General features: G+C 40.7%; 1 long non-coding RNA gene across 5 annotated transcripts in view; it reads right to left on the reverse strand.

The window, feature by feature from the left end:
- LOC126932901 (uncharacterized) overlaps window positions 1-22,998 on the reverse strand; it is a 188,149-nt gene that overhangs the window by 150,794 nt on the left and 14,357 nt on the right. For 2 of the 5 annotated variants that reach the window (XR_007718365.1, XR_007718363.1), the window contains 3 exons: window positions 21,813-21,873; window positions 18,496-18,661; window positions 12,079-12,205 (listed from right to left, as the gene is read on the reverse strand). This is a non-coding gene — a long non-coding RNA (uncharacterized LOC126932901). Of the gene's footprint in view, window positions 1-12,078; window positions 12,206-18,495; window positions 18,662-20,457; window positions 20,548-21,812; window positions 21,874-22,998 lie in introns of all 5 variants that reach the window. The other 3 variants (XR_007718361.1, XR_007718362.1, XR_007718364.1) reach the window with 2 other exon arrangements.

Raw genomic sequence — 22,998 nt, forward strand, 5'->3', positions numbered from 1 at the left:
TATGATTCCCTGCCTGGATTACCGCAATGGCATCTCTAACTCTCCCTGCTTCCACCTGGGTCTGTTCTACCTTCCCGGAGTGTATTCTCAACCCAGCAGCCTGAGTAATCCTTTGAATTCATAAATCAGATTATGTCGTCACTCTGCAGGAAAATTTCCAAAGACTCCCTGTTTAAACAAGAGTAGTACAAACCACTTACAATGGCCCATCAGGCCATACATGATCTGGGCCGCTGGCCCCTCGGATCTCTTACTCTCACTGGCTACTGTGTTCTAGCCACTCTGTACTCCCGGATCCTCCCTAGAGGAATTGGCAGGCACTGTCTGCCTTAGGGCAGTTGAGCTGACCATTTCCTCTGCTTGAAACAGACTTTTTCCAGGTACCTCCCACCCCAGTTCTCCAATCCCTGCACCCTGCTTTTTGTTTTCTCTTAGCTCTCATCTGTTTTAACATTGATATAATTTTCTTATGCATTACACTTTTGTCCCCACTATCCATGAGAGTGTAATGTCAGAGGCTTGGATCTTTCCTTATCTTGTTCACTAAGGTGTCCCAATGTCTCTCTAGAGCCTAGTGACTAACTCGTAATCACCTCCCACAAACCTGCCTTACCACAGATTCTCCTGTCTCACTGGATGGCAACTCCATACCTCCAGTGACCCAGGTCAGAAACATTGGAGGCATTCTTGACCTTCTCTGTTACACCACATCCAATCAGTCAGGAAATGTTGTTGGCCCCACCTTTAAAATAATTGCTCAGTAATTTTATGTTGAAGGATTGATTGATCTTTGTGAAGTTGGCTAATAACATGGCCCAATCTCAATATCACTAATCCTTTTACATATCCCACACATTGACGCCCCATTGATTACGTGTGTATGCATGGGTAGTCTTCTCAACATTAATATTGAATCTACATTTGCCAGGCTTGACTTCTACTTTGAATTTACAAACTTCATTCACTTCCTAAGTGCTGGGACCGTGTGCAAGATACTTCATACATCTTATAGGTCCAGTTTCGTTCTCCTAGCTGTGAGGCTTTGTAAGTGTTAGTTAATGGTAATGCAGATAGTGATTTCACAATCAGCAGTCAGTCAGAACTCAGAGTTACTGAGATCCTGAGTCCATCCAAATGAACAAATCTTTTTTTTCTTTTTTTTTTAGATATAGGGTCTTGCTTTGTCACCCAGGCTGGAGTGCAGTGGCACAATCAGGACTTACTGTAGCCTCAGCCTCCCAGGGCAAGTGATCCTCTTACCTCAGCTACTCCAATAGCTGGGACTAGGTTACAGGTGCGTGCCACCACACCCAGCTAATTTCTGTATTTTTTTATAGAGATAGATTTTCATCGTGTTGCCCAGAGTGGTCCCAAACTCCTGGGTTCAAGCTATCTGCCCGGCCTCGGCCTCCCTAAGTGCTGGGATTACAGACGTGAGCCACGGAGCCTGGCTAAAATCAGCAAATCTTTAGCTGGGCATGGTGGTTCATGCCTGTAATCGTAGTACTTTGGAAGGCCAAGGCAGGTGGATCACCTGAGGTCAGGAGTTTGAGACCAGCCTGGCCAACATGGTGAAAACCTGTCTCTACTAAAAATACAAAAAATTAGCTGAGCATGGTGGCACACGCCTGTAATCCCAGCTACTCTGGAGGCTGAGGCAGGAGAATCGATGGAACGCAGGAGGTGGAGGTTGCAGTGCGCTGAGATAGGACCACTGAACTCCAGTCCCGACAACAGAGCAAGATTCCATCTCAAAAAACAAAGAAACCAAAAAAACAAAAACAAAAAAACAAATCTTTACTGCATGACTATACCAGGAATTCTACTATATGCTGGAGATTTAACAAAATGTGTTTTAAATCACATCATCTGATAGAGTACCCATATTTAAACAAATAATCTCAATACAGTGTGATAAATAGAATACGAGCATTGATACAAGGTGAGAGTAATTAACTCAGGGTAAGTCAGAGTTCACCAGGAATATGATGTGGTGAAAGATATTCCAAGCAAGGAAAATTGAACAAGATTTTTTTGTTTGTTGTTAGGCTTCTGTCCTTTATTATTAGTGTTCCTGCTTTTGGCCATAAGAATAAGAGAGTAGGTAGCGGGGGGGTGGGCATTCAATTCATGAATCAGAATGCATACATTGGGTAAGTATTTGGATTAAACTGTTTCCAAGGTCTCCTACAAAATTTTTATATATGATGATTCAAATATCAAAAAAGGACTGTATTAATTTAGTCAGGTTTTGACTCAGAATGCTTTTGGCAAGGTTTGCATGAATAATACTATTTCATGTGCCTGATGCCAAAACTGAAATATTAATAGACTGTGTTAAGATTTAAATCTAGTCATAAACATGTCTCTAAGATGCATGATAATTAGGAGGAAAAAAATAATCTGAAACAGTTTCTTTCTGTGAACCATTAGAACTGCGAACAGCTACAATCTGTCTGCGTTTTCCTTGAAAGTAAAATCACAAAACTACAAAGAATAGAAGTGCCTATTCCTATACAACAGCCTGGGTATAATTCTGTTTTAACTCTGTTTTAGGAAATTCTGACCACTTGTTATGGCAACATTTTCTTCTGGATCTGTAACTTACTCTAGACACTGCTTTTCTAATGAGCATGAGTAAATATATTCACATCTTTACAAAACTAAAAATAAGCAACAAGTTTCACCTTTTCCAGAACATTCTGTGCTGCTTTTGACATTTTTAAGCTATTTTTTAAAAAACAGGACTGGATTAGTGTGCTGACTCTAGCACAAACTAGGCAATTATCTCTGAGAGCCTGTTTCCCTAGCGGCAAAATGGAAATAGGATTTGTCTTATCTTACAAAGTGTTTGTGAGGCCCAATGAGACAAGCGACCTTAAAGGACACCATAAATACTAAAACAGCATATATGAACAAAAACTTGTACACTAATTTCATAGCAGCATTATTCATAATAGTCAAAAAATGGAGTTTTGAGCGCTGTGGGTCATATCTGGAATCTCAACACTTTGACAGAAAGTTGCTTGAGGCCAGGAGTTCGGGACTCTGTCTCTACAAAAAAATTAAAAAGTTAAAATTAAAAAATTATCTAGGTATGGTGGTGTGGTCTGTACTCCTAGCTACTTGGGAGGCAGAGGTGGGAGGATGGCTTGAGCCCAGGAGATCAAGGCTGCTGCACTCCAGCCTGGGTGACAGAGCGAGACCTTATCTCTATTACAAAATAATTAAAAGTAGAAATAACTCAAATGTCCATCAGTTGATGAATGGATAAAGAAAATGTGTCATACCCATGCAATGGAATATTAATCAGCCATGAAAAGGCATAAAGTACTGATACCTGTTAACCACATAGATGAACCTTGAACACATTTTGCTAAGCAAAAGGAGCTAGACGCAAAAAGCCACATTTATATTATTCCACTTATATGAAATGTCCAGCATAGGTAAATTCATAGCTGCAGAAAGTAAATTAGTGGTTGGCAGGGGTTGGGGGCTGATGGATACAGGAGTGATGAAAACGTTTTGATATTAGAGATGATGGCCGTACAACTCTATGAATATTTTACAAACCACTGACCTGTACACTTTAAAAGGATGAATTTATGATATGTAAATTATATCTAAGTTTTTAAAATTATTCAAATACAATATCAAATATTTAATTGTTATTGTCATTTAGGATTCTCTTGATTTCCAGGTGAAGTGTCCTACTTCCATCTGTTATGGGTTGAGGTGTATCTTCTAGAAGAAATGTTATATCCAAAAAGTTCTAACCCTCAGTGACTAGGAATGTGACCTTAGTTGTAAACAGAGTCTTTGAAGATATAATCAAGTTAAGATGAAGTCATACTGGATTAGAATGGGCCCTAAATCCAATGGCTGGTGTCCTTATATAATATTAAGGCCATGTGGATATGCAAACAGACTCAGGGGAAGACCATCATTTAAAGATAAAGGCAGCCTGGAGGATCCCTTAAGCCCAGGAGTTTGAGGCTGCAGTGAGCTATGATTGCACCACTGCACTCCAGCCTGGGTGAACAGAGCAAGACCCACCTCAAAAACAAACAAACAAACAATAATAGAGACAGAGATTGGAGTGACTCAGTTGCAAAACAAAGAACCAAGATTGACAGCCACCATCTGAAACTAGAAAGAGGCAAGGAGGGATTCTATCCAGAGTCTCAGAGGAAGCATCGCCCTGCTGACACCTTGAAATTGGCCTTCTGGCCTCCAGAACTGTATGAGAATAAATATCCGTAGTTTTAAGCCACCTAGTTTGTGGTACTTTGTTATAGCAGCCCTAGCACACTAATACACACACCATGCCTGGCAGTCTCCCTTCCAGAGGAAGGTTTGGAGTGGTTCCTGTCCACAGGGACCTTGGTTACAAGCACAGTCCAAGAGCATCCCAGCGTGCTTGCACTCTCTCTCTTTCTCACACATACATTCCAGCAGCCAGCTTTTATTCTTCCTTTTCTTAGAGAGGTTGCTGGGCTCTATTTTTCTGGGCAGTTCTGTTTAGTATTCGGGAAGAACAGGGGCTCTGCAGGCCGGTTTTCCTGCTTCCTGTGTTGTGACTTTGGCCAATTCCTTAACTTTGGTCAAGTGGCTCCATTTCTTCATCCTTAAAATGGTGATGACAATCATACCTACTAAAGGGCTTTAGTGAATAGTAAGTTAGTACATGGGTACCATGTTGGATCAGGTGAGCCACATAGTAAGAGTACAACACTTAATCGCTTTTATCATGATTCCCTCCAATGGTGGCAGGATGCTTCATATGTAAGCACTGAATGAATGCTTAATATTGATTTGCTAAGGATTTGAGGAACATTTACCAAAAAATAAATAAAATCTAGGGTGATGAGTTCAGGTCTTTGAAGGCATTCCATTGTACTCTCTCTCAAATACGTCTTTGAGGACTTTAAAAATTCAGAACTCTCAATTTCACACCATGTGATTGATATTTAGTTTTATATGGCAACTTGACTGGGCCACAAGGTGCCCAGATATTTGGTCAAACATTATTCTGAGTGTGTCAATGGAGGAGTTTCTGGGTGACATTAACATTTAAGCAGGTAGACTGAATAAAGCAGATTGCCCTCTCTAATGTGAGTAGGCCTCATTCAATCAGTAGAAGGTCTAAATATTAAATAGAACAAAAAGGTTGACCCTCCCCCAGGTAAGAGAGAATTCTTCCTGCTTGTCTTTGAACTGTCACATTTTATTTTTTATATGTTTGTTTTTACTTTATTGAGATGAAGTCTCACTCTGTCACCCAGGCTGGAGTGCAGAGGCATGATTTTGGCTCAATGCAACCTCCATCTCCTGGGTTCAGGCAATTCTCCTGCCTTAGCCTCTCTGAGTAGCTGGGATTACATGCGCCAGTCACCATGCTTGGCTAATTTTTGTATTTTTAGTAGAGACAGGATTTCACCATGTTGGCCAGGCTGATCTTGAACTCCTGACTTCAAGTGATCTGCCCGCCTTGGCCTCCCAAAGTGCTGAGATTACAGGTGTGAGCCACTGCACCTGGCCACGTTTATTTTTGAGACAGAGTCTTGCTCTATCTCCAGGCTGGAGTACAGTGGCACGATTACAGGTCACTGCAGTCTTGGCCTCCCAGCAACACACTACCTTCCATCCATGTCTCTTAAACGTTCTGCTTTCCTTGGCTATTCTTCTCATTGTGTTCACTGTCTTCTATACAATTCCAAGACAACAGTCATTGTGTTTTTCTCAATAAAAGTGAATTGTTATGTAACTCATAGGGTAGACTTTTTCTCTCTCACTGAGAGATAGCCATTGCTCACAGAGTGATTCTTCTGACTCCCAGTGGCCCATGGTGAGGGTTCCATGTAACCAGAGAGGAAATAGAGAGCTATGTCTCTGCCTCTTACGGACACTGCCTCTCAGACCTTTGGCTAAAGCACCCGTGCATGGTACTGCCTGAAGAGTGAAGCCAAAGCTTGCCTCAAGTGAGCCTCTCATCTCAGCCTCCTGAGTAGCTGGGACCACAGGCCCATGGCATCATACTCGGTTAATTTTTCATTTTTTATAGAGACGGGGTCTCACTATGTTGCCCAGGCTGGTCTCGAACTCCTGGGCTCAGGCAATTCTCCTGCCTCAAGCTCTCAAAGTGCTGGGATTACAGACGTGAGCCACTACACTCATCCTGAACTGTCACATTTTACAGATAAAAACAAGTCACAGGTTGGGCGCGGTGGCTCATGCCGGTAATCCCAGCACTTTGGGAGGCTGAGGCGGGTGGATCACCTGAGGTCAGGAGTTTGAGACCAGCCTGACCAACATGGAGAAACCCCATCTCTGCTAAAAATACAAAAATTAGCTGGGTGTGGTGGCAGGTGCCTGTAATCCCAGCTACTTGGGAGGCTGAGGCAGGAGAATCTCTTGAACCCAGGAGGCAGAGGTTGCAGTGAGCCAAAATTGTGCCATTGCACTCCAGCCTGGGTGATAAGAGCAAAACTCTTTCTTAAAAAACAAACAAACAAGGCCGAGACCAGCGGATCACGAGGTCAGGAGATCGAGACCATCCTGGCTAACACGGTGAAACCCCGTCTCTACTAAAAATACATTTAAAAAAATGAGCCGGGTGTGGTGGCGGGCGCCTGTAGTCCCAGCTACACGGCAGGCTGAGGCAGGAGAATGGTGTAAACCCGGGAAGCGGAGCTTGCAGTGAATGGAGATCACACCACTGCACTCCAGCCTGGGTGACAAAGCAAGACTCTGTCTCAAAACAACAACAACAACAACAACAAACAACAAACAAACAAAAAATGCAAGTCACAGGGATAGTCCAGATTTAAGTACAGTCATGTGCCGTATAACACTGTTTCAGTCAATGATGGACCGCCTATATGACAGTCCCATAAGATTATAGTAACATGTTTTTCCTGCATCTTTTCAATGTTTAGATCCAGAAATACTTGTGGGGCATGGTAGCATGTGTCTGTAGTCCCAGCTGCTCTGGAGGCTGAGGCAGGAGGATCACCTGAGCCCAGGAGCTCAATGTTGCAGTGAGCTGTGATGGAGTCACTGCACTCCAACCTGGGCAACAGAATGAGACCCCCATCGCAGGAAAAAAAAAAAAAAAAAAAAAAGGAATTTATTTCATCTTTTTTGAAAAAAACCAAAGCCGTCTGAAAATATCTGGGAAACAGGTGATTTTTGAGGAGGAGATCATTAGGTGAACCTAAACTTTCAGAACAAAGAACAATTTGGTGATAAGGTCTAAAGGGAGCATATGCAGACAGTGTATCCAATACATATGCAAATAAACTGAGAGTGAAATTTTTTAAAATCACAATACTTTTCTTTCGTATATTGGCCTCATTTGACATGTGCAACATCTCTATACAGTGATAGTAATGGTCTTATTTTATAGATGAGAAACGTGAGGCTTAGAGGCTTCAGTAATTTTAGAATCCAAGACTCCATACCACGGCAACACACCACCTTTCATCCATGTCTCTTACGCATCCTGCTTTCCTCGGCTATTCTCATTGTGTTCACTATCTTCTATACAGTTCCAAGCCAACAGTCATTGTGCTTTTCTCAATAAAAGTGAATTGTTATATAACCCATAGGGTAGACTTTTTCTCTCCATCTCTCTGAGAGATACCCACTGCTTGCAGAGTGATTCTTCTGGCTCCCAGTGGCCCATAGTGAGGGTTCTATGTAACCAGAGAGGACATAGAGAGCTGTATCTCTCCTCTTACGGACACTGCCTCTCAGACCTTTGGCTAAAGCACCCATGCATGGTACTGCCTGAAGAGTGAAGCCAAAGCTTGCAAACAAAACCAAAGACATGCAAGCAATCATTGGTAAGGAGGGTATGTTTTTTATTTGAATCTGAAGGCCTTTAGGTGATACACACTTGACTGCCTCTGACATTTGAAATACTTCTGTGGCCCCTGCCATCTGAATTTGCAGCTCCAGAAGCAGGTCTTTACCTCTAGCGCTCTGGGTTTACTCCCAGGCTGCAAAGAACAGAGGGAGTAGGGAGATGAGGGGAAGAATCAAACACTGCACCCCTCATCTTGCTGTTCAATTCTCTTAAACTTCACTGTGGCTAGGATTCTATGTGTCACTTCCTGGGTGAAGGGAACAGCCTTATGAGGACAATCGCCAGCTTTCGGAGGGAGCTCTGCCTGCATCTCTCTTGTTTCCTGTCTCCTCTCTCTCTCTCTCTGTTTTTAACCCTTTCCCCTTCACTGTTCCATTCCCTAATTTTTTCCCAGGACTTTCACCCTTCCCTAAAGAAATCATCAAGTAAATTCAATTCCACAATCCCAGGCATGGAATGCCAATAGCAATAACAATAGTTAACATGGATGGGGTTTATATTACATGCCAGGGGCTATGTGCTCAAGGCTTTAGCATGTTATATGATGCTCAAGGGAATTATTATTATTATTATTATTATTATTTTGAGATGGAGTCTTGCTCTGTTGCCCAGGCTGGAGTGCAGTGGCACGATCTCGGCTCACTGCAACCTCCATCTCCCGGATTCAAGCAATTCTCCTGCCTCAGGCTCTCGAGTAGCTAGGACTACAGGCACGTGCCACCAAGCCTGGCTAATTTTTTGTATTTTTAGTAGAGATGGGATTTCACCATGTTAGCCAGGATGGTCTCGATCATCTGACCTTGTGATCCGCCCCCCTCTGCCTCTGAGTGCTGGGATTACAGGTGTGAGCCACCATGCCTGACTGGGAATTATTAATTCTATTTTATGTTTGAAGAAGCTGAAGCTCCAGATAAAAAGAATGACATTCCTGGTGCCATAAGGCTGTAAGATTCTGATCCAGACCTCCTGTCCTGGGCTTTCAGCCACCATATCACCTCTTCTTTCTCCCCTAGCCACCCAGAGCCATCATCTGCTCTGAAGAAGAGAGAGCTGGGGTCTGACTCAGGCTGTGAACACCTGCCCCAGGGAAGGAAGGATTAGGGATGGGAAGAAGCAGAGGAGAGAGGAGGTGAGAGTCATTCTCCCAGGGTGCAACTCCCCCACCTACCCTCCCCTAACACGTCCTCTGCAGAACCAAACACATCCTGCAACACAATGACTCATCTCCTTCTGAAACTTCATCTGGGGGTAGAATACGAATAGAAATTAATGTTCTTCCCATTAACATAACTTTGACTTTATTTCTTACAAATGAATATCCTCATCTTATTAGGCCTAGAAAGCATTGCCCTGACTTTTTCCTAGATCACATCATGAAGTATCCCATAACACGAAGCCCAAATCATCTTTCCCGAGAGGGGAGATGGGGGAAGAAAGGGAGAATGGAGAAAAGAGTCTCTGTGTTTCCTTTCATAGTATAAATGTATGATATATTTTGATTAAACGTTGATGACTTTTTAATATTGTCTTTAGAACTCTACATGAAATAGGGAAAATAGCCCCCAGAAAATGAATCCTGATGTACAGTCCTAGGAATTCAGGAATACCCAGAGATATCAAATGTATGGGGATGGGTCAGGCGCAGTGGCTCATGTCTGTTATCACAGCACTTTGGGAGGCCGAGGCAGGCAGATCACTTGAGGTCAGGAGTTCGAGACCAGTCTGGCCAACATGGTGAAACTCTGTTTCTACTAAAAATACAAAAATTAGCTGGGCATGGTGGCGTGCTCCTGTAGTCCCAGCTACTTGGTAGGCTGAGGCAGAAGAATTGCTTTAACCTGGGAGGTGGAGGTTGCAGTGAGCTGAGATTGTGCCACTGCACTCCTGCCAGGGTGACAGAGCAAGACTTCGTCTCAAAACAAACAAATGAAAACAGCAACAAATGTATGGGGATGGATGGCTCCATCTACAAGAGGCTAACTTATGTTCATAGAGACAGGGCCTGTGTAAGCCTGCTAAGTGACCCAGCCTCCCGCTCCCTGGAAATCATCCATGCGATGGTAACCACAGTGGCTTACAAAAGTTAAATAAAATAATAAGAAAAATAAGCAAGGCAAACATGCATTCATAGATTTATAATGTATTCAGGGCAAAAAAATCCATTCAAAGTTAATTGCTAAGCAAATTAACAGACTAACTGAATTGTCTGGAAATGGTTGTTTAGTTATGGGTAACATAATGCAGTGTGTTAAATACAAACTATTGCTGACCCTAGAGGAACTTTTATTTAAGAAGGGGGAGAAATTATGCCTTAAAGCACTCGTTTTGTAAGTGCTCTGCCGTCTGTTGGGGTGAAAGACTATATAAAGGCCAGTAATTACCATTATCACTAATTATCTGTCACTAGAAATCTTTTTCAGTTTACCATTAGCATTAAATTTAAAGCAAGAAGCAGACTTACCAAATCCTAGAGTAGATTTGTATTCTCTATAGAGACATGCAGTTTACAAAACACTTCGATATTCTAATGTGGACTTTAAGGCCCAACATATAGTATGCAAGTCAGCTGTACCTCTGTACATGAAACTGCCTGTCCAGTCTTCAGAACCATAGGGCTATATAATCTGGAATCTGTTAGGTTCTAGGTAAATGGCCAATTACCAGACAGACTCTGGTAACTGTTAGAGGATTAACAGATATTTCTAAAGGAGACTCTGCCCCTGGCATGGAGGTCACAGTCCTTCACAACTCTTAAGATTCAGTGATTCTGGGCCATGAAAGAAAAAGATTATATGTGTTTAACAGATGAATAAAACACTCATTCACTTACCTTATACCATTCACACAAATGCTTAAAACAGTAGTGGGCCCATAGAAGAAACCTTATAAATGCTGCTGCTGCTGTTGTTGTTGTCATTGTTATCTGTATTTGTTGTGTAATGGCTATTGGCTTCTTGGCTTGGATTTTTAATTAGGTCATTTGTAGGCCGGGCGTGGTGGCTCACGCCTGTAATCCCAGCACTTTGGGAGGCCGAGGCGGGCGGATCACAAGGTCAGGAGATCGAGACCACGGTGAAACCCTGTCTCTACTAAAAATACAAAAAATGAGCCGGGCGTGGTTGTGGGTGCCTGTAGTCCCAGCTACTCGGGAGGCTGAGGCAGGAGAATGGCGTGAACCCGGGAGGCGGAGCTTGCAGTGAGCTGAGATCGCGCCACTGCACTCCAGCCTGGGCGACAGAGCGAGACTCCGTCTCAAAAAAAAAAAAAAAAATTAGGTCATTTGTAGAGATCTACTAGCTTTATTTTTAAAGTGTTGAAATAACAGATAATCTATTTTTTTTTTTTACTAACTTACTAAGTAGACTCTTAATCTAAGTAGACTTCTTTCTACATTATTTCAATTTGTGGATTGATTTCTCTTTCAATGCACTGTAAAATGAAATTAACCTGCTACTTGACTCGATCCTAGGGTTTACCCAGGAACCAAATAATATTTTCTAGAAAAACTTGGCAGCTTCCCTCCATGGTGTATCCTCAGACATTAGAGACATCCTAAAAAATCTAAATGCCTCAGTCTGGCATTTAAAATGCCCTTGACAATCTGATACTAGAATGTATCTCCAGCCTCATTACCTTATTGTCCTCTATGTATATCTTGGGCTACAATAAATCCAGACTACGTAATGATCCTTGAACATCAGTCTAATTAATCTAGAAAATTTACTGAATGTGTATATATATAAAATATCTTTGTTTTGTGCTTTTGTTGGTGCCATTTCCTCTTACAGAAGTTAATTTCTTCCACATTTTACCCACCCACTAAGGCTGTGGTAGATATGTCTTAAGAAATGTATCTGCCCAAACTCCCTTCCCTGATAAATGCCATCCTTCACCTCATTCCACTAGAGCTGCTAAAGGAATGGGCAGAGGTGACCATGTGTTGATCATGTGCTCCCTCTCCTACTTTCAGCTGAATTAATCATGTTGGGTGCATAGCTGACCCAAATTCAACCAATCAGATTCTTCTCCTGGGAATCTGGAGAATAACAGAGTCAGTTCAACATAGAAAGCTTTGTGAAAGCTCATCTAGGGTCTGTTCACAGGTCAACACTATGTCAAACCAAAGTCATGGGCAAGACAAAGCTATGGATGATCAGAGACCAAGAGTAAGCAAAGAAAGTCAGTTTGCCAAACAGAAGAGAGCATACTTGCAAAATGATGCATAGAAGAAGGATCATGCAGCCACGTAAAGAAAAAGGAATGATGATCCTCAGCAGCTCTTCAAGTTGCAGCTCCATTCCCAGCTGTGTCTCATTTACGTGAGTGCGCTATATCCTAAAAATAAATCTTTCAGTTGGAATTAATTTGAATGGATTTCCATCCCTTACAACCATTGAATTTTGCTTTTAAAAAAACACCCCTGCTCAGATGACAATTCTTCCATTACACTTTTCTGAATCGTCCCAGCTCAGATGATTCTTGCCTTGCTCTGCTATCTTGTCATGACCTGTCTGCTTTCCTGTTCTCACTGCCTCCCCACCTAGCGGCTTAACCCCCCATCCTAAGCCCTGGGATAGATGTTCTACCCTCCAAGGACTAGGAGAAGGCCTAGTTCAATCGCCTAGCACTACTCTGATCAAAGTTAAAACAGATAGATTAGTTTGTTACTATGACAAAACTCCCACCTCTACCCTTACTTTGATAATTTGGTATGTGAGATCCTCCTAAATTGATCCTACCTTGACTTGACCAGTTATTTTCTGAAACCCCAGTTCTAAGGCCAGGGACTCTGGTGGGCCTCCCTAACCTCGTGAAGCTGCTGGTGTTAGAGCAGTGGTTCTCAACCTGGAGCGATTCTGCCCCCAGAGCGCATTTCCACAAAGGTTTTTTGTCTGTTTGTTTTTTTTATTATTATACTTTAAGTTCTAGGGTACGTGTGCATAATGTGCAGGTTTGTTACATATGTATACATGTGCCATATTGGTGTGCTGCACCCATTAACTCGTCATTTACATGAGGTATATCTCCTAATGCTATCCCTCCCCCCTCCCCCGACCCCACGACAGGCCCCGGTGTGTGATGTTCCACTTCCTGTGTCCAAGTGATCTCATTGTTCAATTCCCACCTATGAGTGAGAACATGCGGTGTTTGGTTTTCTGTCCTTGCGACAGTTTGCTGAGAATGACGGTTTCTAGCTTCATCCATGTCCCTACAAAGGACATGAACTCATCCTTTTTTATGGCTGCATAGTATTCCATGGTGTATATGTGCCACATTTTCTTAATCCAATCTGTCACTGATGGACATTTGGGTTGATTCCAAGTCTTTGCTATTGTGAATAGTGCTGCAATAAACATACGTGTGCATGTGTCTTTATAGCAGCATAATTTATAATCCTTTGGGTATATACCCAGTAATGGGATGGCTGGGTCAAATGGTATTTCTAGTTCTAGATCCTTGAGGAATCGCCACACTGTCTTCCACAATGGTTGAACTAATCCACAAAGTTTTTTATCACAACCTGAAGGGGAGGGGTGCTACCAACATCTAGTGGGTAGAGACCAGGGATGCTGGTAAACATCATACAATGCACAGGGCAGCCCCAACAACAGAGAATTATCCAGCCCCAAAAGTCAATAATGCTGAAGTTGAGAAGCCCCACTTTAAAGTACTGGGCAAATGACTTTGAGCAAGTGATTTAACAATTTTACGTTTCAGAATCTCCCTCCATAAAAATACAGATATATTTCCTGTGAAAATATCATAGGACTGAACACAGTGCCTTTGGAGCTTTAAGTATTCTGTCAGAATTATTTTTGCATAATGAAAATAAGCATGTTAAATGTTTATGCTTATTAATAATCCTTTCCTATTCTAGCTATACAGTGAGGTTGGAAAAACTCTTGGCAAAGATTAATTCCATGTTTACTAATCCAACCTTTCAGAATTCTAAAGCCTTTGATCATATGCTCCTCTTGATTTTTTAAAATAACACTTTTAAAATAAATTATTTTTACTGGGGTAGAATATACATAATATTAAATGTACTATGTTAATGATTTTTAAGTATACAGTTCAGTGGTATTAAGTATATTTATATTGTTGAGTAAACATCACTCCCATCCATCTCCAGAACTCTTTTCATCTTACAAAACTGAAACCCTATACCCATTAAAGAGCGATCCCCCAGTTCCCCACGTCCTAATCCCTGGCAACCACTATTCTACTTTCTGTCACTATGATCTTGACTATGCTAAGTGCCTCATATAAATGGAATCATACAGTATTAGTTTTTCTTCGATTGGCTTATTTCCTTTTGTAAAAATTTTTAAATTTTTGTTTTAGATAGAGTTTCACTCTAGCCCAAGCTAGAGTGCAATAGCATGATCTCAGCTCACTGCAACCTCTGCCTCATGGGTTCAAGTGATTCTCTTGCCTCAGCCTCCCTAGTAGCTGGGATTACAGGCACCTGCCACCACACCCTGCTAATTTTTGTATTTTTTGCAGAGACGGGGTTTCACCATGATGACCAGGCTTGTCTCAAACTCCTGACCTCAGGTGATCTGCCCACCTCGGCCTCCCAAAGTGTTGGGATTACAGGCATGAGCCACTGCACCCGGCCTTCTTTCCTTTGGCATAATGTTCTCAAGGTTCATCTGTGTTGCAGCATGTGTCAGGAGTTCATTCCTTTTTGCAGCTAAATAATACTCCACAAATAAGTAAGTATGTAGATTTTGCTTATTCATTGATCCACAATGGACATTTAGGGTGTATCTACATTTTAGTTATTGTGAATAATGCTTCTGTGAACATGGGTGTACGAATATCTCTTCAAGATCCTGCTTTCAATTTCTTTTGGTATATACCTATAAGTGGAATTGCTGGATCATACAGTAATTCCATTTTTAGTTTCTTAAGAAGCTGCCATAGTATTTTTTACAATGGCTCTACCATTTTACAATTCCACCAACAGTGCACGAGGGTTCCAATTTGTACACATCCTTTCCAACAGTTGTTATTTTCTGTCTCATTTGTTATTTGTTTTTTATGGTAGCTGTCCTAATAGGTATAAGGTAGTATCTCGCTGTGGTTTTAATTTGCATTTCCCTGAAGATTAATGTTGAGCATCTTTTCATATGCTTATTGGCCATTTGTATGTCTTTTTTGGAGAACTGTCTATTCAAGTCCTTTGCCCATTTTTGAATTGGGTTGTTTAGTTTTCGTTGTTGTTGAGTTTTAGAAGTTCCCCATATAGTCTAGATATTAATCTTTGATCAGATACATGATTTGCAAGCATTTTCTCCATTCCGTGGGTTACCTTTTACTCTGTTTAGTGTCTTTTGATGCACAAAATGTTTACATTTTCATCAAGTCCAGTTTGTCTATTTTTCCTTTTGTTGCCTGTGCTTTTGGTGTTATATACAATAAATCATCACCAAATTGAATGTTGTGAAGATCTTGTCCAACGTTTTCTTGTAAGAGTTTTATAGTTCATTCATATTCTCCTCTCAATTTATTTTTAGAGCTTTATTTTTCCAGATAAAGTCTTTAGCCTGGCTGGGCACGGTAGCTCACGCCTGTATTCCCAGCACTTTGGGAGGCCAAGACAGGCGAATCACGAGGTCAAGAGATAGAGACCATCCTGGCCAAGATGGTGAAACCCTGTCTCTACTAAAAATACAAAAATTAGCTGGATGTGGTGGCGCATGCCTGTAGTCCCAGCTACTTGGAAGACTGAGGTAGGAGAATCGTTTGAACCTGGGAGGTGGAGGTTGCAGTGAGCTGAAATTGTGCCACTGCACTCCAGCCTGGCGACAGAGTGAGACTCCGTCTCAAAAAGGGGGGGAAAAAAAGAAGTCTTCAGCCTAAACATGTGCTGGGTGCTGGGTAAAATACACACAGATAAATTACCCATTGACAAAACCCAAAGGTAGTTAGTGTGTGCACATACACACACATTTTAGAGTATCACTTGCCACTAGAAATAGAAAAAGCTTTTAACAGCAATACAGAAATAATGGTTCTATGAACATGAGTGTACAAATCTCTCTCTATATATATTCTCTCTATAAAATATATATGTATATATGTATATATCTATACACATACACACACACACGATAGAATAGGCTAAACTGCTAAGCAAACAGAAAAATATATATAGCAGTTCAAACCAGAAAAGTTGATTTCTTGCTTAACATCCAAAATAAATATATATATATATTTTTGAGATGGAGTCTCACTCTGTTCCCCAGGCTGAGTGCAGTGCAGTGGCGCAATCTTGGCTCACTGCAAGCTCCACCTCCCGGGTTCACGCCATTCTCCTGCCTCAGCCTTCCGAGTAGCTGGGACTACAGGTGCCCGCCACCACGTCCGACTAAGTTTTTGTATTTTTAGTAGAGTCGGGGTTTCACAGTGTTAGCCAGGATGGTCTCGATCTCCTGACCTTGTGATCCGCCCTCCTCGGCCTCCCAAAGTGCTGGGATTACAGGCATAAGCCACCGCGCCCAGCTCATATCTGCTTCTTTTTTTTTTTTTTTTTTTTTGAGACGGAGTCTCGCTCTGTCACCCAGGCTGGAGTGCAGTGGCCGGATCTCAGCTCACTGCAAGCTCCGCCTCCCGGGTTTACGCCATTCTCCTGCCTCACCCTCCCGAGTAGCTGGGACTACAGGCGCCCGCCACCTCGCCCGGCTAGTTTTTTTTGTATTTTTTAGTAGAGACGGGGTTTCACCGTGTTCGCCAGGATGGTCTCGATCTCCTGACCTCGTGATCCGCCCGTCTCGGCCTCCCAAAGTGCTGGGATTACAGGCTTGAGCCACCGCGCCCGGCCTCATATCTGCTTCTTAACCACCTTCTTTTTGGAAGTGACACACATAGCTTCTACTCTTAGGTCTGGTAATAACTAGTCATGTGGTCATTCCTAGATGCAAGACAGCCAGGAAATGTAGCCCCTGCTAGCGCAGCTGCCTTCCAGTAACTGTTCTATGTCTGCACTCTCCAACAGGGTAGCTATTATGTGGTTATCGGGCATTTGGAATTCGGTCGTCCAAACTGAGATGCACTGTAAGTGTAAAACGCACACCAGAATTTAATGACTTAGTATAAAAATAAGAATGTAAACATCTCCATAATTTTTATATTGATTACATATTGAATAGCAATATTATATATAGGGTTAAATATATTACTAAAATTGATTTCACTTGTTTTTAAAATATTCTTAATGTAGCTATTAGAAAATTTTAAATTACACATGTGGCTTGCATTCTATTTCTGTTGGATACTGTTATAGAAATTAGCTTTCTCTGTTACACAGATTATCTTATAGAATCAGGATAGAACATACATCTGGGCCACTCACAGAACTACAATGAGGAATTGGAAGGATCTCTGAAATCAAAATGTGTACTCTCTCTTTTTCCTTTTTCCTCCCTCTCTCACTGGAGCCACATGGTTACTGGTCTTTGACTACCTGCTGGCTTTGCCCTTTTTTCCTCTCTCTGCCTCTACGTGTATCTCCCTCTCTTCCTCTGTCTCTTTCATCTCTGTTCCAAGCCACTGTGTCCAGGAGGACGGGGTCATGTGGCTTGCTGTGCATTCACCAAAAGTAATGGTAACAGGTTCTCAGGAAGAGGGCACAGCTAGGTCAGACAAATTGACTGACATGTTTGCTTAGCATATAAAATGTGTAAACACGATATGGGCTTGGCAGCTGTCAACATTCCCCAGTTTTTACACTTAACAGACTATATTTGCTTTGAGGCCTTTTGTAAGTACTCTGTTGAATAGGTGACAAATTTAATCTCAGAGTGTATTATTTAATTCATGTCATCACTAAAGAAAACATGTAACTAATCTTTCTTTCTGGGGCTTGTACCAGTGCCCAGAAATAGTCAGCATCACTGATAAGCCTCAAATTTCCAACAGTGTACCTTGAACTCAATGCCTATTCATATAATAACAGACTTTGCCCGTGAGACCAGGCTCACCATATGCATCAATTATATGAAGCCATCAAGTTAATAAATGGGTGACCTACCCCCAGATAGAACTTTCTTATAGGTCTCGAACTGTCAAATTTAGTTCCTGAGGGTGTTTTGAGCTGGTCTCAATAAATGGATGACCTTCCATAAATGAGTTGATGAAGAGCAAAGAGACATAATTCAATCAATTATTATTGGATTACTTTATAACCACATCATTTTCTGTAATTTAAGAAATGTATCCAAGTGGCCCCTGTTAGAACATATACATGTGACCTACAGATATTATTAGATTACCAGATGCTTTTATATCTTCAGCAAGTATTTTTGTGCCAGACAGTTTCCTAAATCCATTCTCATCATTAACAATTTATCAGAAATAGATTTTTTGAATATTATCTTTCCCGAGGAAAAAAATGGGGCCCATAAAAAATGGAATAAAGAGTAGCAACTTTTGTTGAAAGATAGGATTTGGTTCACTTTAGAATATACCCATGAAAAGTAAGCTTTAGTGGGATGCTGCAGAGGAACCCCAAATAGATCGGATGTGGCCTAGGACCCTGGGCACTTGGGAGGGAAGGGAGGTAGGAGATAGTGCAGAAAGAGTAGGCAGTGGTGGCCCCCAAAACACTTTCTGCCTACTTTATCATTCTGATGGAACTTGAGCTTTGACAATGATACTCTTCTTTGCTGCTCCATTTCACAGCTCAGCTTTGGGGCTATGGTCTTCAAAGTCGGTAGGAATATTCTAAGTTCCTGAGGGTCTTTTGGGCTGGTCTCAACAAATGGATGACTTTCCATAAATGAGCTGATGAAGAGCAAAGAGATATAATTCAATCAATTATTATTGGATTATTTTATAACCACATATATGCACTAAAAGACTATTTAAAACATTTAAAAACATTAAAACACTTCTTAACCTCCATAAATCTGTAATACAATTTGAACTTATTTTTTAAACTTGGGTTTAGCATTTAGCTGAATTTCATTAATTTCTCCTCCCTAATAGCCTGAATATTCTGTTTAAGATAACAACATTTGGTTCATATTATCTATAGCAATATATATTTCTCTCATATATATTAATATATTTTTTCAGGCTGGTATTCAGCAGGAAGGAAAATGGCTAGGAAAACTCAATAAAAATAGTGTCACAGTGTATATGGATTCAATTGATAGGAAATTTTATTCTACCTTTTACTTAGAAAAAATTTTTAGGTCAATAAGACATCAAAAGCTTTTTAAAAGTTGACTAATGGATTAAGAGAAAGTTTATAGGTTTTTACAACTCTTTGTGGTTCATAGCAAAAATTAAACACCATTTAGTAGAGTTCAAATTTAAGATGTTTAAGGTGGAAAAAAAGACAGTAACTAGAAAAAAAATTTAACTAAAATTTTCATTGCAAAAAATTATGACTAATGCAGAAAATTAATGCAGAAAATTATGACTAATTTTATTTTGGCCTAAACACTGATAAAATATTTATAGAAAAATTATAACTTTCTTAACTTTTAACAATATTCACATATACATTGTGTTAAGATATCCTTAGACGAAAAAAGAATACCTATATGAGCAACTGCAAAAATGAAAGAAGGGTTTGGGGAAACTTCTTTAGCCAATTTCCTTAATATAAGGACTTGGATAATATGTAAAAGTGACTGGGATCTTTAAATAAGAGGTCAAGAGTGAAGACAGGGTAAGCCGGGTGGGTGCAGTGGCTCACGCTATAATCCCAGCACTTTGGGAGGCCAAGGCAGGCGGATCACGAGGTCAGGAGATTGAGACCACCCTGGCTAATATGGTGAAACCCCGTCTCTACTAAAAAATACAAAAAATTAACCGGGCGTGGTGGCACACGCCTGTAATCCCAGCTACTCGGGAGGCTGAGGCAGGAGAATCACTTGAACCCAGGAGGTGGAGGTTGCAGTGAGCTAAGATTGCGCCACTACGCTGCAGCCTGGGCAACAGAGCGAGACTCTGTCAAAAAAAAAAAAAAAAAAAAAAAAAAAAAAAAGATCGAGTAAGCCAAGAGGACTGTTGGCTTACTAAAATAAAAGAAAAGGGAGAATAAAAAAGAATGTTACTAAGGTAGGAAACAGGCAAATCTATAGACCTCTGAGGAGTTGGTTTCCATAAATATGGGCCTCTTTCCCAGTAAGTTGTCACTTCCTACATGCGCTGTTTAGCTTAATAGTAGAATTTTACCATAATCGAAAGTTAAGTACGCTTACTAAAATTCTTGCGTATTTTGTTTTGGCAAATTCCATAGTTACTATGCCAATTCGCAGGAGTCTGACATAAATGATACATAATGCTAGAAAATTGAGTTTAAAATACACTTCTATTTTATATTCTCATTCCCATAATAGAGGAACAGAAAATTGATTCTAATGCTGCTGTGTTACTGACACTTCAAAAAAGATTTAATTAGTTTCTCTGACAAAGCAGTAAATCTTTAAATTAAAGAGTTCAGGAGTGCTGAGCCCCATAAATTCTCTAAGGAAATTTAAATAGGAATAAGTTTTAAACGCATCCTTCTGGTGCTTCCCATGAGGCAGCCAGTGCTGCCCCTGGACAAATGTCAAACATAAATATACCTCAAATTTAGAAGACTCAATCACAGGCATGTAGTATTAATAAAATAACATTTCACGATGTTAAGAAATTAGAAGTCAATCTCCAAAATGCTGGAGAATGAGACAGAAAAAAATGTCAATAAATACAAAAGGTCACCTTCTTCTACAACAATAAACAACATTTCATAAGTGCTTATGAAATACTATGGCTTATTTTAAGTGTTTTACATGGACTGAGTTTTTAATTTTTTCATCAACCCTATACGATTGAGGCTATTATTCCCATTGTACAGATGAGGAAACAGGGGCATAAACAGATTGAGTAACTGCATAAGACTATACTGCTGGAGGGTATCTACAGCAAAAGCTGTGGCTGTGCCAACTACATTCCCTTGGGCGATGCATACCCAAATCTCACATCTACCTGCCAGGGCCTGTGGCAGTCTATTTAGTATTGTGCAAGGCAGACCAAAAAAATCCAGGACTAGAATCAGTACCTACCCTCTTCCAGGACCCATTAACCAAGGACTCGTGCAATTTAGTGTATAACATCCAGCTCCCTCACCCCTCAAGTAGGAAAATCAGAGGCCCATGTTCTGTATTGGCTACCAAGAGCTCCCAAATAAGATTAAACTCTAGCTATCCACAGTCATAACTCACTTGAAAATTCATCACTTATTGTCTGCCTTCCCTCTCCATTCCAACTTTCTCAGTTCCTATCACAGATTCCTAAGATCACCTTCCAAATAAACTAATCTCACTCACATCCATGTCTCAGGGTCTGTTTCTGGGAACCCAAACTAAAAGGGACCACTATTCAGGATTAGAACCCAAACAGCCTGGCTGCACAGTCTATAAGATTAATCACTACAATATACTGCCCACTCTCAAAAAGTTGACACATATTTTGTGAAAATTGTCTCAAGTCACGATAGAAGGAAAAACCATTCCCCATTTTACATCCCAACTTCCTGTCAAGAATTGTGAAGGGCCTGAGATTTTATTTTTTGCCAGCCAACAAGTTAGCCTGCCACAGAGTATGATAAAGATTGTTAGAAGACACAAGACTCGTGGGGCAGAGGCAAGAGGCTTTACTACTCACAGCAAGAGAAGTAGACAGAGCATCAGCCTTTTCACCAGTACCCCAAGGCCCAGTTCCCACAGGGCAACAGGGACAAGCCCAGATAGACAGCTGCACATACAACTGATTGTGTTATGGTAGAGAAACACTAAAGTTAGGGAACTCTAATCTTTTATACTGAATAGTAAGCATGCCTGCTGTTTGCTCCACAAAGAGACATTCTCTCCGTCTTTCAAGGCTGTTCTATAAAAATCATTGAAAAAATAGTCTGTAATAAAGGAAATCAGTGCCTCACTTGCAACATGTGCAGATATGCAAGAGATCAACGGAAAATTGTCTTCCAGCACTTCCATATTCTGAAATCAAGAAAGATGTTTATAGTTTCATCATACACTAAAAACGTACAATTATGCCTGATAGAAAATGGCAAAAACAAAGGGTAATTTTTTAAAAATGTTGATCACCTTGTTCTTTTCTGTCTTTGCTTTTTTGTTTTCAAAGCATAAATACATTTTGATTTGATACCCACAATAATCCTGTCAGGTTAGTATTTTATAGCTGATGGAAAACTGACTCAGAAGACAAGGTGTTTCACTGACACTCATCTAGTGAGTGATGGGGCTGAAACTTAAACTCAAGACTTCTAACTTCAAAGCTGCCAAACACTTGACTAATTGTACTGGAATCAATGGACAACTGTCTAGAACTTAAAACCTAAGAGGAGATTGAGTGGCTCTCTTCGTTTCTTCAATGCTGCCACACATCCACATCAGGATTTCAAAAATAATACTGAAGACAAATCTGGGGGAAAAGGGATAGATTGTAAGTGGAGGAAAGGACACAAATGTTCTTTTTATTTTTTAATGTTCAACTCCTCTTTCCTCTGTTCATGTGTTTTTAGGGTGGTTTGTACCATGGAAATCAGAGGAAAAAAAAAAAGCCCAGGAAAGCTATGGGTTTAGAATTGAGCTGTGAAACAATTTCCAGAATTATCAGAATTACAGCATTTTCACCCAAATGGCTGCAATATATATGTATTAAATACTTCAGAATTTCATGCCTTTTTCCCACTAGGGAAATCTGCAGAATATGAGTTCATTCAGAAGCTCAAGCTAATGTTACACTTTCAGACATACTGTTTGTAGCATTAGGGTGCCCCTGTTTACTGCATATATGATGCCTGAAAAAAAAAAAAGTATATAGATCAAATTCTAGTACATCAAATTAGAATTAAAGTGTATTATGGAAAATTTTTACTTAAAGGAATCTTACAGCGAATCCATTTCGTAAAAAACAGCTGTACTTAGCGACACACAGTGACTAGTGGGAAAGCCTTGACCAAAGAGTAGAAACCCTGGGATTCTAGTGCTGCTGAACATTTGTGTCATTTGTAACAAGGGGTGGGGACATTGAATTAGATAATCTCTAAAGGTTTCCAGTTCAGTTTTGCCTTTCCTGGAGTGCTAACAGCATTGGCTGTA

This window comes from Macaca thibetana, chromosome 12, assembly GCF_024542745.1.
Source record: "Macaca thibetana thibetana isolate TM-01 chromosome 12, ASM2454274v1, whole genome shotgun sequence".
Classification (NCBI taxonomy): Eukaryota; Metazoa; Chordata; class Mammalia; order Primates; family Cercopithecidae; genus Macaca; species Macaca thibetana.